This window comes from Struthio camelus, chromosome 25, assembly GCF_040807025.1.
Source record: "Struthio camelus isolate bStrCam1 chromosome 25, bStrCam1.hap1, whole genome shotgun sequence".
Classification (NCBI taxonomy): domain Eukaryota; kingdom Metazoa; phylum Chordata; class Aves; order Struthioniformes; family Struthionidae; genus Struthio; species Struthio camelus.
The window spans coordinates 1,143,305-1,162,214 of record NC_090966.1 but is presented as its reverse complement, the minus strand read 5'-3'; the positions used below and the strand labels follow the sequence as shown (position 1 = coordinate 1,162,214).

Below are 18,910 nucleotides of genomic sequence, written 5' to 3'. Positions count from 1 at the left end.
TTCTTGTGAGTACCCTACAAATAAATAAAAAGAAACCATTAAACTCATGGTCCCACACTTCTCATTCCACAGTCTACAAATCTTTTCCCACAGATGGCAAGTGACGAATTCTGATCCCTCAGTAAACAGTGGAACTTACTATCAGCCAACGGCTCCCATAATTTAGGGGGAGATGGCCACAGGACCCTAGAAATCTGCTGGATGATGAGACAAAGCAATTTGCACACTTGAACAGGAATGAGGTTAAAGATACAAAACAGTGCATGCAGGCAGCGGCATCATACAGAGCAGCTCAGAGAAAGCACCCTCCCTGCCGAGGCATTCAAGGATTTTTTTCTGGGTCGCTTCCAGACATACAGTGTAAGAGCTGGAAGCATCTTGAAAAAACAAGCTTTCTTGCAAAACTTCCCTCCTGCTGGTCTCAAGTACTGTTCATAGCAGCAAGAGGTTGGAAAGGAGGTCCAGAAACTTGTAAGGCTAGTGGTAGGGTGCAACGAAAAGGCATATAAAGCATAATTAATGCAATTTCAAGAAATCCTTCATGAGAGTAACAATGAATAGACTGCTAGCAAGTATACTGCAGATAGGATTGTGTCTCAGTTCTGTTTTGCTGCTGAAGCAGTTGATATTAAGAATGTCTGTGGATCCCACCAGTTACACACATCAGCACAGAAAAACACAGTCAGCTGTGGAACTGGAAGTACCCAGAAATGGCCCAGGGGAAATCTCACTATTGCAGCACAGTAGGAATATTCCTACTTTATTTCAGGGCAAGGGTCAAAGGCAAGAAAAGGAAACTGTGTAAAATTCAGGCACATAAATGTACTCTGGACACAGTTCAGAGCTGGTCATCATCCCATCTGGGGAGGCAGAGGAGACAACCCATGGTGCACATCGCTTAGCTCCAGAGTGACAAGGTTACGGGTAGGTGAGAAGTACCTTTCTAGGTAAGCTATAGAGAAGAACAACATACAGATGGGCAGGCAGAGATGCTGCGCTGAGCTCCACAGAGCCAACTCAGCCAGCTCACAGGATGCAATCAATCAGCTAAAGCATACCTCTGGGTATGTTGGGGGACAATCGGCCAGGACCACCTCCATCGCACATGTGGGAGCACGAAGATGGACACTGCTACAAGCCTTACTGCACAATGGTTATGATAATGGAGCTAGTCTCTCAAACTGACTTCTAGGTCCAAGTCCTTGAGGCACACCTTGCTTCAGAAAGCTGTTAGAATGAAGTTATTTATCCTCCAAGCAAGCGTAATAGCACATGTTCCCAACACAATGCTCCACTACTGCTTTTAACTTGAAAACAAAAACACTCTGTTCTCACAGTCCACTGTATCTTTGGTTTCAGAAGAATAAAAGGTGAAATTTGGGAATGGTTTTAATATAAACCAGACTAACATCAGAAAAGCTCCCTGAGGACAGAATTTATATCAAACAGTTTAGATACACATACATGAACAATTACTAATCTCAACCTGTACAGTATACAGATTTCCAATACTACGTCAGATAACCAGCTTCTTGCGTACAAAGCAGCGCAGGTATTTGCACTTCGCTGAAATCAGCTTAGGTTCTCAGCTGATAAAATGCAATTGAATTTTTCACCTTCATTTCACACACCTCACATTAAACCCCTAGATTCTGCACTTTTAAGTTCAGCACTTTTCCTGTCTCAGCAGCAATCTTTTTCACACTACCTAATAACAAAGAAACCTGTGTTCTGCTTGAAGAGAAATTAAAAGATGCTTGCTTTCGCTCTAAAGCTACAATAGGAAAAATGAAGACTCTTCAATTCTTGCAGTCAGTGGAACAGTACTGCTGGAACAGCTGAATTATGCAAGACTTGTGACAATTTGAGAATACTTGTTTTCCTACTTGCCTCTATTTATAACTAAAATCCAACAAATTACATAGTTTACCCCACTCTCAAATTAATTCTCTTAGCTATGTAAAAATGACTCTACGGTAGCTGCTTCTGCCAGAACTGTAAACCTTCAACAGAGTTTAGCATGTTTAACAGTGTAAGAAAAGCTCAGAGGAAAAAGGAACATGAAAAGACCTTCCTGAAGGAAGAAGTAGGAAATATCCCCAAAAAACAAAAGAATTCAATGCTCCCAAAAGCAATAGATGATCAGTAGCAGTGGGCAGAGACCCACTAAACGTCACTATTACAAGTCTAGCCTGAAGTTTCCCTGACTTGCCACAAGCTGGCAGCTAAGACATGTCATGTGTACCTTTGCAAAAGGCCAGTTGTGGGCTAACATAAATCCAGGCAAGTTACTGCAACCTAACTAGCAAAAGAGCAGGACAGGTCTTCTAACTACAACAGGAAATAGCATTTCTTCTCAGTCTCTTTGAGGCAGCAGGTCCCACAAGTGTTCCTTTATCACATTTGTCAAGTATGGTAAGTTCTCCTGACCGGTGATATATGCCCTTCCTCCTCAGGAACCCGCCAGAAACCAAGGGCATCAGTCAGTCATCAGAGATTAACTTGAATCAGTAACTCGCATCTTGTAGAATCCACAACCTCACATTCCCTGTATGAAGCAGAGGTACAGTGGAGCACCTGAATGACTGGGTGCCCCAAATTAATGTGGGTCAGCCACCAAAGTCATCCAATTGTAAACAAAGAGGACAAATGTTTGTCTTTGTCCCACCCTTCTCAAGGACATACCAACTTCAGGGAAGCTGCTTTTTCCAAAGAGGATTCACAACCCTGAATCCTCTCCTGGCGCCAGCAGCCAATCTCTCCTACCTTTTCTTCTACCTCTGCTTCACAAGATGGTAGCAGAACCCCTCCTTCTACCCACTAGCTCTATGGCTAGTGCACTCAGCTACAACATACTTTTAACTGAGCGTTAACTGCCACACTAAGTCACTATATTCCTGTTGAAAATATTTCTCCTAATTGACTTGTAAAATTGACTTTAAAAAAAAAAAATTTCACTAGGTCAGCAAGCAAATAGCTTTAACCAAGAAGCTAACATTCATTTCAGAGAGGAAAGAGACCTGGGCTTTGACTCTGCTCTAAAGCATCAGTGCAACATTCATGGGCACAGGGACTGATCACCAGACTATTAAGCAAAAGATTAGTTGCAACATTGCTTTCTGCCATTATCCTTGTGCTGGTCCAATCCAGTATTTTGCGAACAGCAGCTAGCCTGGACCTCTGCAATCAAGACAGGAAATTACTTGCTTGTGAATTTGACATTAGGATTAGAATAAGCACCTAGCAACTCCACCCTGTGGAGACTCCCAGCTCTGGTCACTCCTAGGAAATAGGTACCTTAGGTGCTAAAACTTGCTCCAGGAAAATTCCTATGCACTCTAAGGGTGAGATCCATAAGTGTCTGCAGTTCACTTGCATGTAATGTGTCTAGGCTCCCTTTATAGTCAATGGAGTTTAAGGTGTGACTCATCTGACCAAATGTTAGCAATTAAATCCTCTTGCAGATACATCCCAAAACAAAGCCGCATCACAAAAGTAAACAGTTTTTCATCATCAGATAGATTCAGCAGAGGTATGAATTTCCTCATACTTTTCATGGATCCAACTTCCCCCACACATACGCTTCTTTATAAAAAGCTCTTCCTGTATCTTTGAGATATTTTCTTAGAATTTAACAGCACTTTGAACAGTCTTTAAAATAAAAGACAAATATGAGCTATTCTCAAGAGACGTAAAGAAATACAGCTTTCATTAAGAATAGTGAGGGAAAGATATATTGTTGAGTTGCATTAGATCTGAGAGAGTATTATCTTTATTATTAATTTTAAACATAACTACTTTAGGCCAGCTTTGTGGTTCCTGAGTGATGGTCATCTGCATCAAGACCTATCTGCAGGCTAGCCCTCATTTCCTATTCTTCATTTGAGCATTTAAATAATAATAATAAAACAAAACATAGCATTCAGTGTTTCATATACTGACTACAGCACAGCTGAATACTGCTAGGCTATCTGGCCATAAAAAAACAGCTTAAAGTTGTTCCTAAAAAGATGCTAAAATGTAAAGGTTTCAAGTTTAGTTAAAATGGGGTTTGGGCCTTTCTCAGCATTCTCAGCTTGAAGCAGTGCACTGAAGCAAACTCGTATATTGATTTATTTTACTTAGCCTGGTCATCATAAATGCAGAAATGTGGGGTCTTTTTGGTAAAAAACGATGCCCCACCTTTAGTGTCACTCTCTGGTCCCTCAGCCCCTGAAGGATGTTGGTCCCACTGCCAATAAGATCATCCATGCCACGATGGGCATTCTGCAGGGATTCATTAAACTGTAACGTTTCGTCGATCGGTATGGTGGTGTCAGAATCCTGTAGAGGAAATGCAGTGTCTTGGTTACCTTGCCTGCTCACTTGTACTGCCCATTCATAGTTAGATACAGAAAGAGAACATGCAGAAACAAACGTGGCAGAAACCTGACAGGACTTGAGGGATTACACCATAAAACATTTTTAGTAAGGACATTAGATACATCTTTAACTTCTGAGTGAAAAAAGTAGCTTAAAGAAACCTATAGAAAGTAGAAGTTTTTTAAATGTTATCAGCTGTTTGACTTCCATTAGCTCTCAAAGGATAAAAGTCAGGTTAAAAGTTGAGAAATTTTCATAATCTCATTTTATGACTCACGTAGGAAAGAGTATTACAATAGAGAATCATTTGCCAAAACTAACAGAAAAGGTTTAACAAAGCTAGTCATTTGATCATTGGAAGTGAAAGATTTGTGAAAGATTTGATAGCATAAGCTTTTAATTGACAAAAGGCCTACAAAACACAATATCTGGACGATGACATTCTAGAAACTCATATTCACAACAAGGTGCAAATTTCTGATATTCAAATGTCTGTCTGCTGTCACTAAGTTCCCTGAAGATCTGGCTCAGTCACCACACAAGGCCCTATAAATAAAAAAAAACTCCCAGCAGAGATGCACTAGCTCAACTAGAAACTATAAATCTAGAAATAGAAGTAACGGGATGAAACTCTATAATCTGGGTTGCACAAGAAGTCTGAGGATGTGATCAGTTTTGCCTTTGAAAAGGCTTCCATTTTAATCTTCTCTGGACACCATTCCATGAAGAGAGTAGGATAACAGTCAGGAAATCATGACAAACTTCCACACTGTTTTAGGAACAGGAATTAGTAAGAGGTAAGCATGGAAACACTGGCTTACCTGCTTTCATATACTCAGAATGGCAAGGAGTACTAAAAAGCCGAATTCATGCTTAGGATACAAGTTGGTTAATACCCTACCTCTGTCAGCTGTAGTTTACATGCATGTAACCATGCCAACTTGCACAAAGTAGTTTATGATGATTATTGCAGAAAAAAATGTTAATGTAGTTTTTGAGAACGCTTTAAACATGTACGATGCAGTGTTAGGTGTTTGCCTGCCTGGATGGGCGTGCCAGGCATTCTGTTTGCTGACTGTAAAAGAATGAAGAATAAGGGACAGAGCTGTTAGCAGTTATGGGGTAAAAGTGACTGAATGAAGAAGGCTCTTGACATCATAAACAACTCTTAGATCAAGTGTTAACGAAGCACTGAGGTTGGAATAAGTGTCTTATCTAAAATGAGTCTGTAGACTGGATCCACTATGATTTGCAATGACTGAATGACTATTATTTCAAATATTCATTGAGCTTCACATCAGAAGAAATTCCATTTCCTATACAAGGAGTATGCAGGTCTTTTTATACACAAGCGAGCAAGAAAAATGTCAAAGTAAGTTTTTGTGCCCTTCACTGGGACCCCAGACGGACTGTATGTTTTTCATTTGCTGTTAGTGATTTTCTCTAGAATGGTATAAAGGAAGCTTTAAAGATAAAGACCACATTTATCTTTGAATTAAGCAAAATAGTCAGAACACTTTTACAGCTTTCAAGAGCTGTTATTTTGATGAGATTTATTCAAGCTGCTTACATACTCAGCTGACATTTCTATTTAATAGAATGATGTAGCATATAAATAGAAGCTGTGTAAACTTTTTAAAGGACACTAAAATTTTAAGCAAAACAGGTAGGCCAATGACTGAAAAGTGAATCACCATTTTGGTATTAAGAGGCCCTTCCACTTTAAAAGTCCTATTTCTGTAACAATGAGCTAAAATAAATACAGAATAATTCAGTTTTTTCCATCTTGAGACAGTTTTCAACATCTAAAGGAGAAAAAGTAGTCTGTCATCTGTCTTGCATTTACAAGCCCACTACCGCTCTTCAAAACCGTTTCCACTTGCACATATATTTTCTTCCTGGACAACATCTTCCTATAGGAAAAATTTCTACACGTTTGCAGAGGAACATTACAGCTTTTTGAAAACAAATCAGGTTCCAAGTGCCAATGTTCCTTTGAAGTCTTGTTTATAGTTTTGAAGTAGCCAAGAAAATGCTATAAATCAACTTTATGTGGGGCTTTGAGAAGTCCATTGAACTTCCTAAATCTCAGGAAAATACAGCCAACTCATATTCAGTCTACTTTGCCCTAAGAGTGAATGGCAACAGAGAAAGTGAATGGCAGGTTATTAAAAAAAAGTTATAAGCTCTTGAGTAACAAAAAAGCAGAAGCCTGAAAGTGAACCTACATTATTCAGAGCAAAGTTTTTCTAGGAAATTGCATAGGGGAACTTCGAAGTGGAGAAACTAAAAATTAACAAGAACAGGTGGACCAGAGAGTGACACTAAAGGTGGGGCATCGTTTTTTACCAAAAAGACCCCACATTTCTGCATTTATGATGACCAGGCTAAGTAAAATAAATCAATATACGAGTTTGCTTCAGTGCACTGCTTCAAGCTGAGAATGCTGAGAAAGGCCCAAACCCCATTTTAACTAAACTTGAAACCTTTACATTTTAGCATCTTTTTAGGAACAACTTTAAGCTGTTTTTTTATGGCCAGATAGCCTAGCAGTATTCAGCTGTGCTGTAGTCAGTATATGAAACACTGAATGCTATGTTTTGTTTTATTATTATTATTTAAATGCTCAAATGAAGAATAGGAAATGAGGGCTAGCCTGCAGATAGGTCTTGATGCAGATGACCATCACTCAGGAACCACAAAGCTGGCCTAAAGTAGTTATGTTTAAAATTAATAATAAAGATAATACTCTCTCAGATCTAATGCAACTCAACAATATATCTTTCCCTCACTATTCTTAATGAAAGCTGTATTTCTTTACGTCTCTTGAGAATAGCTCATATTTGTCTTTTATTTTAAAGACTGTTCAAAGTGCTGTTAAATTCTAAGAAAATATCTCAAAGATACAGGAAGAGCTTTTTATAAAGAAGCGTATGTGTGGGGGAAGTTGGATCCATGAAAAGTATGAGGAAATTCATACCTCTGCTGAATCTATCTGATGATGAAAAACTGTTTACTTTTGTGATGCGGCTTTGTTTTGGGATGTATCTGCAAGAGGATTTAATTGCTAACATTTGGTCAGATGAGTCACACCTTAAACTCCATTGACTATAAAGGGAGCCTAGACACATTACATGCAAGTGAACTGCAGACACTTATGGATCTCACCCTTAGAGTGCATAGGAATTTTCCTGGAGCAAGTTTTAGCACCTAAGGTACCTATTTCCTAGGAGTGACCAGAGCTGGGAGTCTCCACAGGGTGGAGTTGCTAGGTGCTTATTCTAATCCTAATGTCAAATTCACAAGCAAGTAATTTCCTGTCTTGATTGCAGAGGTCCAGGCTAGCTGCTGTTCGCAAAATACTGGATTGGACCAGCACAAGGATAATGGCAGAAAGCAATGTTGCAACTAATCTTTTGCTTAATAGTCTGGTGATCAGTCCCTGTGCCCATGAATGTTGCACTGATGCTTTAGAGCAGAGTCAAAGCCCAGGTCTCTTTCCTCTCTGAAATGAATGTTAGCTTCTTGGTTAAAGCTATTTGCTTGCTGACCTAGTGAAATTTTTTTTTTTTAAAGTCAATTTTACAAGTCAATTAGGAGAAATATTTTCAACAGGAATATAGTGACTTAGTGTGGCAGTTAACGCTCAGTTAAAAGTATGTTGTAGCTGAGTGCACTAGCCATAGAGCTAGTGGGTAGAAGGAGGGGTTCTGCTACCATCTTGTGAAGCAGAGGTAGAAGAAAAGGTAGGAGAGATTGGCTGCTGGCGCCAGGAGAGGATTCAGGGTTGTGAATCCTCTTTGGAAAAAGCAGCTTCCCTGAAGTTGGTATGTCCTTGAGAAGGGTGGGACAAAGACAAACATTTGTCCTCTTTGTTTACAATTGGATGACTTTGGTGGCTGACCCACATTAATTTGGGGCACCCAGTCATTCAGGTGCTCCACTGTACCTCTGCTTCATACAGGGAATGTGAGGTTGTGGATTCTACAAGATGCGAGTTACTGATTCAAGTTAATCTCTGATGACTGACTGATGCCCTTGGTTTCTGGCGGGTTCCTGAGGAGGAAGGGCATATATCACCGGTCAGGAGAACTTACCATACTTGACAAATGTGATAAAGGAACACTTGTGGGACCTGCTGCCTCAAAGAGACTGAGAAGAAATGCTATTTCCTGTTGTAGTTAGAAGACCTGTCCTGCTCTTTTGCTAGTTAGGTTGCAGTAACTTGCCTGGATTTATGTTAGCCCACAACTGGCCTTTTGCAAAGGTACACATGACATGTCTTAGCTGCCAGCTTGTGGCAAGTCAGGGAAACTTCAGGCTAGACTTGTAATAGTGACGTTTAGTGGGTCTCTGCCCACTGCTACTGATCATCTATTGCTTTTGGGAGCATTGAATTCTTTTGTTTTTTGGGGATATTTCCTACTTCTTCCTTCAGGAAGGTCTTTTCATGTTCCTTTTTCCTCTGAGCTTTTCTTACACTGTTAAACATGCTAAACTCTGTTGAAGGTTTACAGTTCTGGCAGAAGCAGCTACCGTAGAGTCATTTTTACATAGCTAAGAGAATTAATTTGAGAGTGGGGTAAACTATGTAATTTGTTGGATTTTAGTTATAAATAGAGGCAAGTAGGAAAACAAGTATTCTCAAATTGTCACAAGTCTTGCATAATTCAGCTGTTCCAGCAGTACTGTTCCACTGACTGCAAGAATTGAAGAGTCTTCATTTTTCCTATTGTAGCTTTAGAGCGAAAGCAAGCATCTTTTAATTTCTCTTCAAGCAGAACACAGGTTTCTTTGTTATTAGGTAGTGTGAAAAAGATTGCTGCTGAGACAGGAAAAGTGCTGAACTTAAAAGTGCAGAATCTAGGGGTTTAATGTGAGGTGTGTGAAATGAAGGTGAAAAATTCAATTGCATTTTATCAGCTGAGAACCTAAGCTGATTTCAGCGAAGTGCAAATACCTGCGCTGCTTTGTACGCAAGAAGCTGGTTATCTGACGTAGTATTGGAAATCTGTATACTGTACAGGTTGAGATTAGTAATTGTTCATGTATGTGTATCTAAACTGTTTGATATAAATTCTGTCCTCAGGGAGCTTTTCTGATGTTAGTCTGGTTTATATTAAAACCATTCCCAAATTTCACCTTTTATTCTTCTGAAACCAAAGATACAGTGGACTGTGAGAACAGAGTGTTTTTGTTTTCAAGTTAAAAGCAGTAGTGGAGCATTGTGTTGGGAACATGTGCTATTACGCTTGCTTGGAGGATAAATAACTTCATTCTAACAGCTTTCTGAAGCAAGGTGTGCCTCAAGGACTTGGACCTAGAAGTCAGTTTGAGAGACTAGCTCCATTATCATAACCATTGTGCAGTAAGGCTTGTAGCAGTGTCCATCTTCGTGCTCCCACATGTGCGATGGAGGTGGTCCTGGCCGATTGTCCCCCAACATACCCAGAGGTATGCTTTAGCTGATTGATTGCATCCTGTGAGCTGGCTGAGTTGGCTCTGTGGAGCTCAGCGCAGCATCTCTGCCTGCCCATCTGTATGTTGTTCTTCTCTATAGCTTACCTAGAAAGGTACTTCTCACCTACCCGTAACCTTGTCACTCTGGAGCTAAGCGATGTGCACCATGGGTTGTCTCCTCTGCCTCCCCAGATGGGATGATGACCAGCTCTGAACTGTGTCCAGAGTACATTTATGTGCCTGAATTTTACACAGTTTCCTTTTCTTGCCTTTGACCCTTGCCCTGAAATAAAGTAGGAATATTCCTACTGTGCTGCAATAGTGAGATTTCCCCTGGGCCATTTCTGGGTACTTCCAGTTCCACAGCTGACTGTGTTTTTCTGTGCTGATGTGTGTAACTGGTGGGATCCACAGACATTCTTAATATCAACTGCTTCAGCAGCAAAACAGAACTGAGACACAATCCTATCTGCAGTATACTTGCTAGCAGTCTATTCATTGTTACTCTCATGAAGGATTTCTTGAAATTGCATTAATTATGCTTTATATGCCTTTTCGTTGCACCCTACCACTAGCCTTACAAGTTTCTGGACCTCCTTTCCAACCTCTTGCTGCTATGAACAGTACTTGAGACCAGCAGGAGGGAAGTTTTGCAAGAAAGCTTGTTTTTTCAAGATGCTTCCAGCTCTTACACTGTATGTCTGGAAGCGACCCAGAAAAAAATCCTTGAATGCCTCGGCAGGGAGGGTGCTTTCTCTGAGCTGCTCTGTATGATGCCGCTGCCTGCATGCACTGTTTTGTATCTTTAACCTCATTCCTGTTCAAGTGTGCAAATTGCTTTGTCTCATCATCCAGCAGATTTCTAGGGTCCTGTGGCCATCTCCCCCTAAATTATGGGAGCCGTTGGCTGATAGTAAGTTCCACTGTTTACTGAGGGATCAGAATTCGTCACTTGCCATCTGTGGGAAAAGATTTGTAGACTGTGGAATGAGAAGTGTGGGACCATGAGTTTAATGGTTTCTTTTTATTTATTTGTAGGGTACTCACAAGAAGATGCTGGATGTTGCTAACATGTTGGGCTTATCCAATACAGTGATGCGACTGATTGAGAAGCGAGCCTTTCAAGATAAATACTTCATGATTGGGGGAATGCTTTTGACTTGTGTAATTATGTTTCTTGTGGTGCAGTACCTGACATGAGCTACTGAACTATTGCCAGAGGAGATAATCTTTTGGAGCAAAACAGACTGCCCTCCAAAATGTACTGCCTACTTTCCTCTGGGTGCTGCTTGGATGAGCCCCTCCTGGGAACTTCAGAGTTTACAAGTCACACTCAGATTCACATCTCACGTGGAAAGCACCTAGGGGAACACATTTCTCTGGAGATGCTGTAGTTGAGAACATGACCCTATGAAAATATCCGTAGCCTTTCCTATGCTCACCTTACTGTCTGTAAGTTTAAGAAGCTGGTTAAGTAGGAAGCAGAAGTGAATATTTTGCCCAGCTGTATTGCAAGGTATGAGTGCTCTTTTGGGTAGATAGGGAGAAGAGGACGCAGAGGCAGAGTGTGAGATGTAGTAAGCCTTTCCTGTGCTAACTAGAAGTGATCTCAGTATATTTTCTACAGAAAGCAAGCCACTGACGAGCATTCTGCATTGTTTGTGGGCACGTTCCTGGCAGAGTAAGCGTGCAAGAAGAGGCAGGCAGCGAAGGGTTCCCATCTGCATACCCTTTTTCTGGGAGGGAGAAAGATTTGGGAGGAAGGGTCATAACTCTAAAAGCATGGTAATAACCTCTGCTAACTTTTTTATACAATACAATACAGCCCAAATCTTCCTGTTTTAAGGCTGAAAAGCTTCTCATCTTACCTGAGGTATGTTTTGGTACCTTTCTGTGCCCTGCTGCTTCCCAGTGGAAGCTGAATGCTGTACTGCCTTCTGCTTAGTAGAAGGTTTTACAATGTCTCCTGTAACCACTGTTCCTTTCCATTTCACCATTTGGTTAGGAAATGCTGTCTCATTCTCCTCCGGTCAGATGCAGATTAGGCTTGTCACCTCCACTGTGCCTAGTACCAAATCCAACCTCCAAAGACTGTAAAGACTTTGACATTGTTGTTCCTAGGGCATATCATGTTTCAGGTGAGTTGTATTTCTTTTCTGAGCTGGTTGGTTGGGGTTTTATGCTTTGCAGCTGGTGTTTGTAGATGACATGAAGCAGGCAAGTCCTTGCTCTGCTCAAATTCTGCCTTGTAATTTTTCTGTTTAAATCTGGAAGGGGCTTTCTCTGCTCTTCTTTACATTCAGAATAATAGTGGGATCAGGGCAAGGAACCTTTCATTTAAAATCAGTTGGCATGGGAGGAGAGTTTTCTGAAGTTGTCTATTTGTATTTAAATATTCACAGTTATGAAATGACTTGTTTTTTAAATATGGCACTCCTTTCCTCTGGACTCTGGTAGAGTGGCCATCCGGAGATTTTGGGCATCATCCATTTCAAACAGCCTTTACATACATTCCCTCCCCCCAATCCTGTATACAAGTCTAGAGCTTTCCAGATATCTAACAGTGGCACAGAGGTGCCATATTCCGATGACATGGCATTCTGCTGGGAATTCCTTCAGCTTTTGCTAACTGGAACGGTTATGGATCTTTTAATTAGTAACAGTTTACGAGTTCTACATCTTATCTTTCTTTGATGCAAGAAACTTTTCTCTGATTATTATGCAGCCTGTTGCAAACTTGGAAAAATGGTATTAATAATTGTAAAAAATGAAATTTCAGTTAATATGGGCAAGTAAAGCAGGTTTCAGCAGTGCTTGTTTACAGTTGTGTAACTAAAGCATTGACTGACCGATGTGCTGTTGCAACACCTTTAAAGCTCAAAAGAGACTACTCAAGTTCATTAGGTGTCACAGTCCAGTCAGCTTCATATATTGAACCCAGGACACGTGAAGCATCAGTTGTCAGAGGGCTATCTGGCTGCATCGCAGACACAGCAGTGGAGGCTGAGATGCCATCAGAACCTAGATAATCCTATCAGATGGATGGTTCAGCAGAGGAAGGCAGGAAGGCTTTTTGTATATGCTGTGTGCTGCACACCTGGCTGTTTTATGCATATGAACGTGTTTGATGCTTCTCAAGTGTTTTGTGCTCTCAATGAACGCTCCTCAGTCTGCTCGGCTTTCTCAGAACACCCCAGCAGGCCAAATACAGAATTGGTTTGCATTTTTGCATTTGAGCCAGAGGGAGAAGGGAATTAAAGGAAAAGAGGAGGTCCTGCAGTGAGAGGTGATCTGTCTTGCTGTATCTTTAATCTAAATCTTAAATCTAAATTTACCATAAGGTCTAAATCTTAGATTTTTAGCACACTACGCACTTGTTAGATCATCTTCTGTGAGATCAGTTGGGCTCCCTACAAGGCATCCCTGGCAATTTTTTTTCCTGTGCCTGATAAGATGATCCAATTCCACCTGGATTTTACAACTTTATGGTTTACCATTGAAAAGACAGCATTTGACAGTCAAACTTACCTGGCTGTGACTTGTGTAGCAAGATTTGTCTTAAATTGAGCTAGGGCTCTAGCTAATTTATTTTCCTTTTTTGGCTTGAAGTAGGAGTCAAAAAATTACTGCAACTGGAGTTCTTTCTGTTTTGAGATTAGCTTGACATTTTAATAGATACTTATTTGTTCATTTATTTTGTCCTTTTAGACCATCCTTGTTCTTGTGTAGGCTAATTCCCCTTCTGTAAGCAAAGTGTCCTTGCTGAAGAGCTGAAACCTTGGTGGCTTTACGCACGTTGCTGCTACAGCTGTCTGTGAAGTTTCCTTTCCTTACTAAGGATGACATTTATTTCAGCAGAGCTGCTGTTTTGCTTCTGAACTTCTGTGGAACAGCAAGTGTTCCAGCTGTTGGATGAGCTGTTCTCTTACAAGAGGACACTGCAGAAGCTAGCTTACCTCTGGGGGGGGAGGAATCTTTTTGCCAGTGTTTTCTATATAAAGGGGCAAGATGGGGCATGGTGTGATGTGTTATGTGAATAAAGATTTGTCAACCAGAATTTTTTTTTTTTAACGTTGACTAACACATAAGACGACCAAATACTTAAACAAGCTGGAAAAATTCCTCAAAGCACAGGAAGGCTCTGTTTTCACAGAATCACAGAATGGATGAGGTTGGAAGGGATCTCTGGAGATCATCTAGTCCAACCCCCCTGCTCAAACATGGGCATCTAGAGCACGTTGCCCAGGATCACGTCCAGGCGAGTTTTAAATATCTCCAGAGAAGGAGACTCCACAACCTCTCTGGGCAACCTGCTCCAGTGCTCTGTCACCCTCACAGTCAAGAAGCTTTTCCTCATGTTCAGATGGAACTTCCTGGGGTTCAGTTTGTGCCCATTGCCTCTTGTCCTGTTGCTGGGCACCATGGAGAAGAGGCTGGCCTCATCCTCTCGACACCCTCCCTTCAGATACTTGTAGACGTTGATGAGATCCCCTCTCAGTCTTCTCTTCTGCAGGCTCAACAGGCCCAGCTCTTGCAGCCTTTCCTCATAGGAGAGGTGCTCCAGCCCTCTAATCATCTTTGTAGCCCTCCGCTGGACCTGCTCTCCAGTAGTGCCATGTCTCTCTTGTCCTGGGGAGCCCAGAAGTGGACACAGGACTCCAGGTGAGGCCTCCCCAGGGCTGAGGAGAGGGGCAGGATCACCTCCCTCCACCTGCTGGCAACACTCTTCCTCATGCACCCCCGGATACCATTGGCCCTCCTGGCCACAAGGGCACATTGCTGGCTCATGCTTAACTTGTTGTCCACCAGCACTCCCAGGTCCTTCTCGGCAGAGCTGCTTTCCAGCAGGTCAGCCCCAGGCCTGTCCTGCTGCATGGGGTTATTCCTCCCCAGGGGCAGGACCTTGCACTTGCCTCTGTTGAACTTCAGGAGGTTCCTCTCCGCCCAACTCTCCAGCCTGTCCAGGTCCCTCTGAATGGCAGCACAGTCTTCTGGTGTGTCAGCCACTCCCCCCAGTTTCCTATCCTCAGCAAACTTGCTGAGGGTGCACTCTGTCCCTTCCTCCAGGTCATTGATGAATAAGTTGAACAAGACTGGACCCAGGACTGACCCCTGGGGGACACTGCTAGCTACAGGCCTCCAACTAGACTCTGTGCCACTGACCACAACCCTCTGAGCCCTGCCATCCAGCCGGTTCTCAAGCCACCTCACTGGCCACTCATCCAGCCCACGCTTCCTGAGTTTACCTACGAGGAGGTGACGGGAGACAGTGTCAAAAGCCTTGCTGAAGTCCGGGTAGACAACATCCACTGCTCTTGCCTTATCTATTCAGCCAGTCATTGCATCATAGAAGGCTGTCAGATTGGTCAAGCCTGATTTCCCTTTGGTGAATCCATGCTGACTACTCCGGATGCCCTTCTTGTCCTCCGCATGGCTTAGTGAGGACCTCCAGGAGGAGCTGTTCCATCACCTTTCCAGGGCTGGAGGTGAGGCTGACAGGCCTGTAGTTTCCTGGCTCCTCCTTCTTGCCCTTTTGGAAGACTGGGGTGGCATTGGCTTTCTTCCAGTCCTCAGGCACCTCTCCTGTTCCCCACGACCTTTCCAAGATGATGGAGAGTGGCCTAGTGATAACATCCGCCAGCTCCCTCGGCACTCGGGGGTGCATCCCATCAGGGCCCATGGATTTATGTATGTCAGGTTTGCCCAAAAGATCTCTAACCCGATCCTCCTCAACCAAGGGAGAGTCTTCCTTTCTCCAGGCTCTCTCTCTTGTCCCCAGGGTCTGGAATTCCCCAGGACTGGCCTTAGCAGTGAAGGCTGAAGCAAAGGCAGCATTCAGCAGCTCTGCCTTCTCTAGCGCCTTCGTTACCAGGGCACCCGCCCCATTCAGCGGCGGGCCCACGTTTTCCCTAGTCTTCCTTTTGCTATTGATGTATTTGAAGCAGCCCTTCTTGTTGTCCTTGACATCCCTTGCCAGATTTAATTCCAAATGGGCCTTGGCCTTCCTTCTCGCACAGGATGCGATGGCCTTCCATCCCTGCACACTCTGACAACGTCCCTCTATTCCTCCCAAGTGGCCTGTGCCCTTTTCCATGTTCTGTAGACTGCCTTCTTCTGTTGGAGTTTTGCCAGGAGTTCCTTGCTTATCCACATAGGTCTCCTGCCTGCTTTGCTGGACTTCTTTTATACTCGCATCCCTTACTCAGAGGGATGCACCTGTCCTGAGCCTGCAGGAAGTGATGATGCCTGAATATTAACCAGCTCTCCTGGACGCCCCTTCCTTCAAGGGCCCTACCCCATGAGATTCCCCTAAGTAGGTCCCTCAAGAGGCCAAAGTTAGCTCTCCTGAAGTCCAGGGTTGCGATCTTACTCATTGCCTTGCTTCTGAAGGCAGTAGAAGGCTGGCTTGGCCAAACCGGGGACTCCTGCCTGAGCTCAGATGTGAAAAGGAAGTTCACAGAAGGTGGAAGCAGGGATGGGTGATGGCGGAGGAATATAGAGATGTTACTCCAGTGTGCAGGGATGGAATTGCAAAGCCCAAGCGCAGCTGGCCTTGAAAGTAGTGAGTGATAAGAAGGCCTTGTATAAGTACATTAGCAGCAAGAGAAAGGTTAAGGAAACCAACCAAGGGGCAGGGGATACTACAGGAAGAATATGGATCTGGGTGTTTCCTCCTGCAGTCTCTCCCACTGCTTGTCCACACTGCAGGGGCTGTGGTGGCAAGCGCCCCATATGTGGGGGAGAGAGGTCTTAGAAGAGGATGGAAGGCATGCCTGTGTGTAGAGTATGCATGTGTGAGCGCTGGGTCCAGAGCAGGCACTCACAGGGGTGGAAGGATCTTACTGGTGAGACTGGTGGTGGCACAACAGGCTTTTATGATCCTGGCATTGGTGGTGGCTCTGGAAAGAGTGTACAGGCGGTGGTGGTGGTCTCCGCTGGCTGGGTGGTGGAACAGGAGAGCTGGTGGCAGTCGGGGGGAGCAGGATGCTGGTAGGAGCTGCGCTACAGGGACAAGGGACCCTGGAGCCCGGCGTGACCTGCTCATTCCCTCATCAGCAGTGGAGAGGGGCCAGCCCCTCCTCTCTGCTGGCTAGTAACAAAGCTTGTGAGGTTTGCAGTCCTGGTGTCCTGCACAACCTTCCTCCTAGGCTTAAATTAAGGACACTAAAGGAAAAGGCTGGAAGACGAAATGTGGCTGTAGAAAAAACAAGTGCAGATTTAAATTATGAGACCAAACTGATTACCGAACTAGATGACGGGTTAGATTCTCTTTGCTTTGCAATTATCTTTTTTTTTGTTTGTTTTGCAGTAATTCCACTTCTCCGCAGCTACAAAACACTTCTTAAATCAGAAACTATCCAGTAAAGAATGGAAAAAGCTAAAAAAAATTAAAAAATAAAAAAAAAAGAGAGGGAGGGGAAAAAAAGAAGTCCAAAGGCATAGATATAAACTAGATCAGATCAGCCTTCGGCAGTCTTAGTTAAAGTGCTGGAAAAAGACTAAAGAAAAGGAATTTAAGAATACTAACAGCTGCTGAGAGAGGTCTTTATGGTTTATCTTCCAGGGTGCTCTCCTAAAGGACTTCAACATGAGAAGAAGCTGTTCAAGCTTAGAAATAATGTTGTTGATTCAGTAGCGTGCTTTAAGGTGTGAGTGTATGTGTAGAAGAAATCTAGCCGGGTATAAAACAGGTAAAAGTTTTGAACAAAGAGACTTAAGTGCCATCAGTATTTTAGCAGTTAAAAGGAGAGTGAGTTGTGGCTAATGTATGTGCAGATTGAAGAAAAAGATAATGAATAATAAGATATTATGATTGGATGGGATAGAAGCAATTTAAAAGGAAGATAGTACAGGTAAGTTTTGGAGGATGTTTATACTTGTCTAGTAATCAAAGCTTAACCACTGTGTCTCTGTACGTGTAATGTTTCCAAATGTTAACCCTATAATGCATGATTATAACTGCCGTGCTAAAAATCAACACCTTTTTCAGAGTAAAACACAAACAATGGTATTGTTACTATAATAACCATATTGAACACCATAACCATAGAAGATTTTTTTTTTTCTGTGCAAGCTATTAACACAGCGCAAAGGTGATGTTACTAGATTTTTACAGTAAGACTGTGTAAGAAAAGGTAATGCTTTTGAGAGTTGGTGCATGGAGGATGCTCCTTTCTCTCCCTGTTCTCCCTTGACCAAGACCTGCCTGTGCTGAAGCCTTTCCTTGTCTCTCACTCTTCCAAGGTTTGACAGAGCAAAGCAAAGGCCCTCCCCAAAACTTCCCTGCCTGGTTTGGGGGGGGGGGGGGGGGGGACGGGGGACGGGGGGGCAGGCACCTCCTTCTCGCTGCTGCCGCCACTGCTCTCTCTGCTTTCTTGGGCCAAGATCAGATCCAAAAGGTGCCAATGCTTCCAGGGCTCCCGATTCTCTTTTCCACAGGGACCTACTCATCCCCTCGTTGCAGGGAGGCGTGGTGTCTGCTGCACACTGGTTTGGCATGGGGAAGATGGGCCAGACAGGGTTAGTTCATTCTGCTGTAACTGATACTTTTGTCAGTGAGGTCAGCCTCTGTCCCCAGCAAAGAGGGACTGCTGCAGGCACAGATGGACTCCTGGCAGTAATCTGCCCTCTTCCTCCCCAGGCAAAAGGTTGGCTCTTGGTTTTTTTCATCGTGCTTGGATAGCTTTGCATATTTATTTAGGGAGGTAAAGAAGAAAGGGCAAAAAGAGAGGGGAAAAGGAGAATAAAATGATTGGGGGGGGGGCACCCACAGAAACTTCTTCTTGACTGTGGTTTGGTTGCTAAATTAAAATCTGAGGCCAGAGACTGATCTGCCAAAAGAGGGAGACTTTGTGCCGTCTTCAGTAATCCCGAGCTCTCCTTTGCCTGCTAGAAAGCAAAGCTAGGAAGCAGGAGGAGGTTCCCTAGGCAGTTAAAGGAAACGTTGTGCCAAGCTTAGAGGGGGTCAAACTGCTGCCATAAAGAGAAGAAAATACCTAGAACAGCAGGTCAGACTGTAGGAGCCACGGTCACTCCACCCTGGGCTTGGCTCAGGGAAGATATAAGGAGGAAGGCAGAGCCCCTCCTT

The 18,910-nt window shown here is 43.2% G+C and overlaps 1 long non-coding RNA gene across 1 annotated transcript; it reads left to right on the top strand.

Annotated features, from left to right (window-relative positions):
• The first annotated feature begins 6,657 nt into the window (after positions 1–6,657).
• LOC138062196 (uncharacterized) lies at positions 6,658–17,866 on the top strand. Its single transcript, XR_011136286.1, has 2 exons — positions 6,658–6,692; positions 10,861–17,866. It is a non-coding gene; the product is annotated as an uncharacterized lncRNA (long non-coding RNA).
• Positions 17,867–18,910: the final 1,044 nt, after the last annotated feature.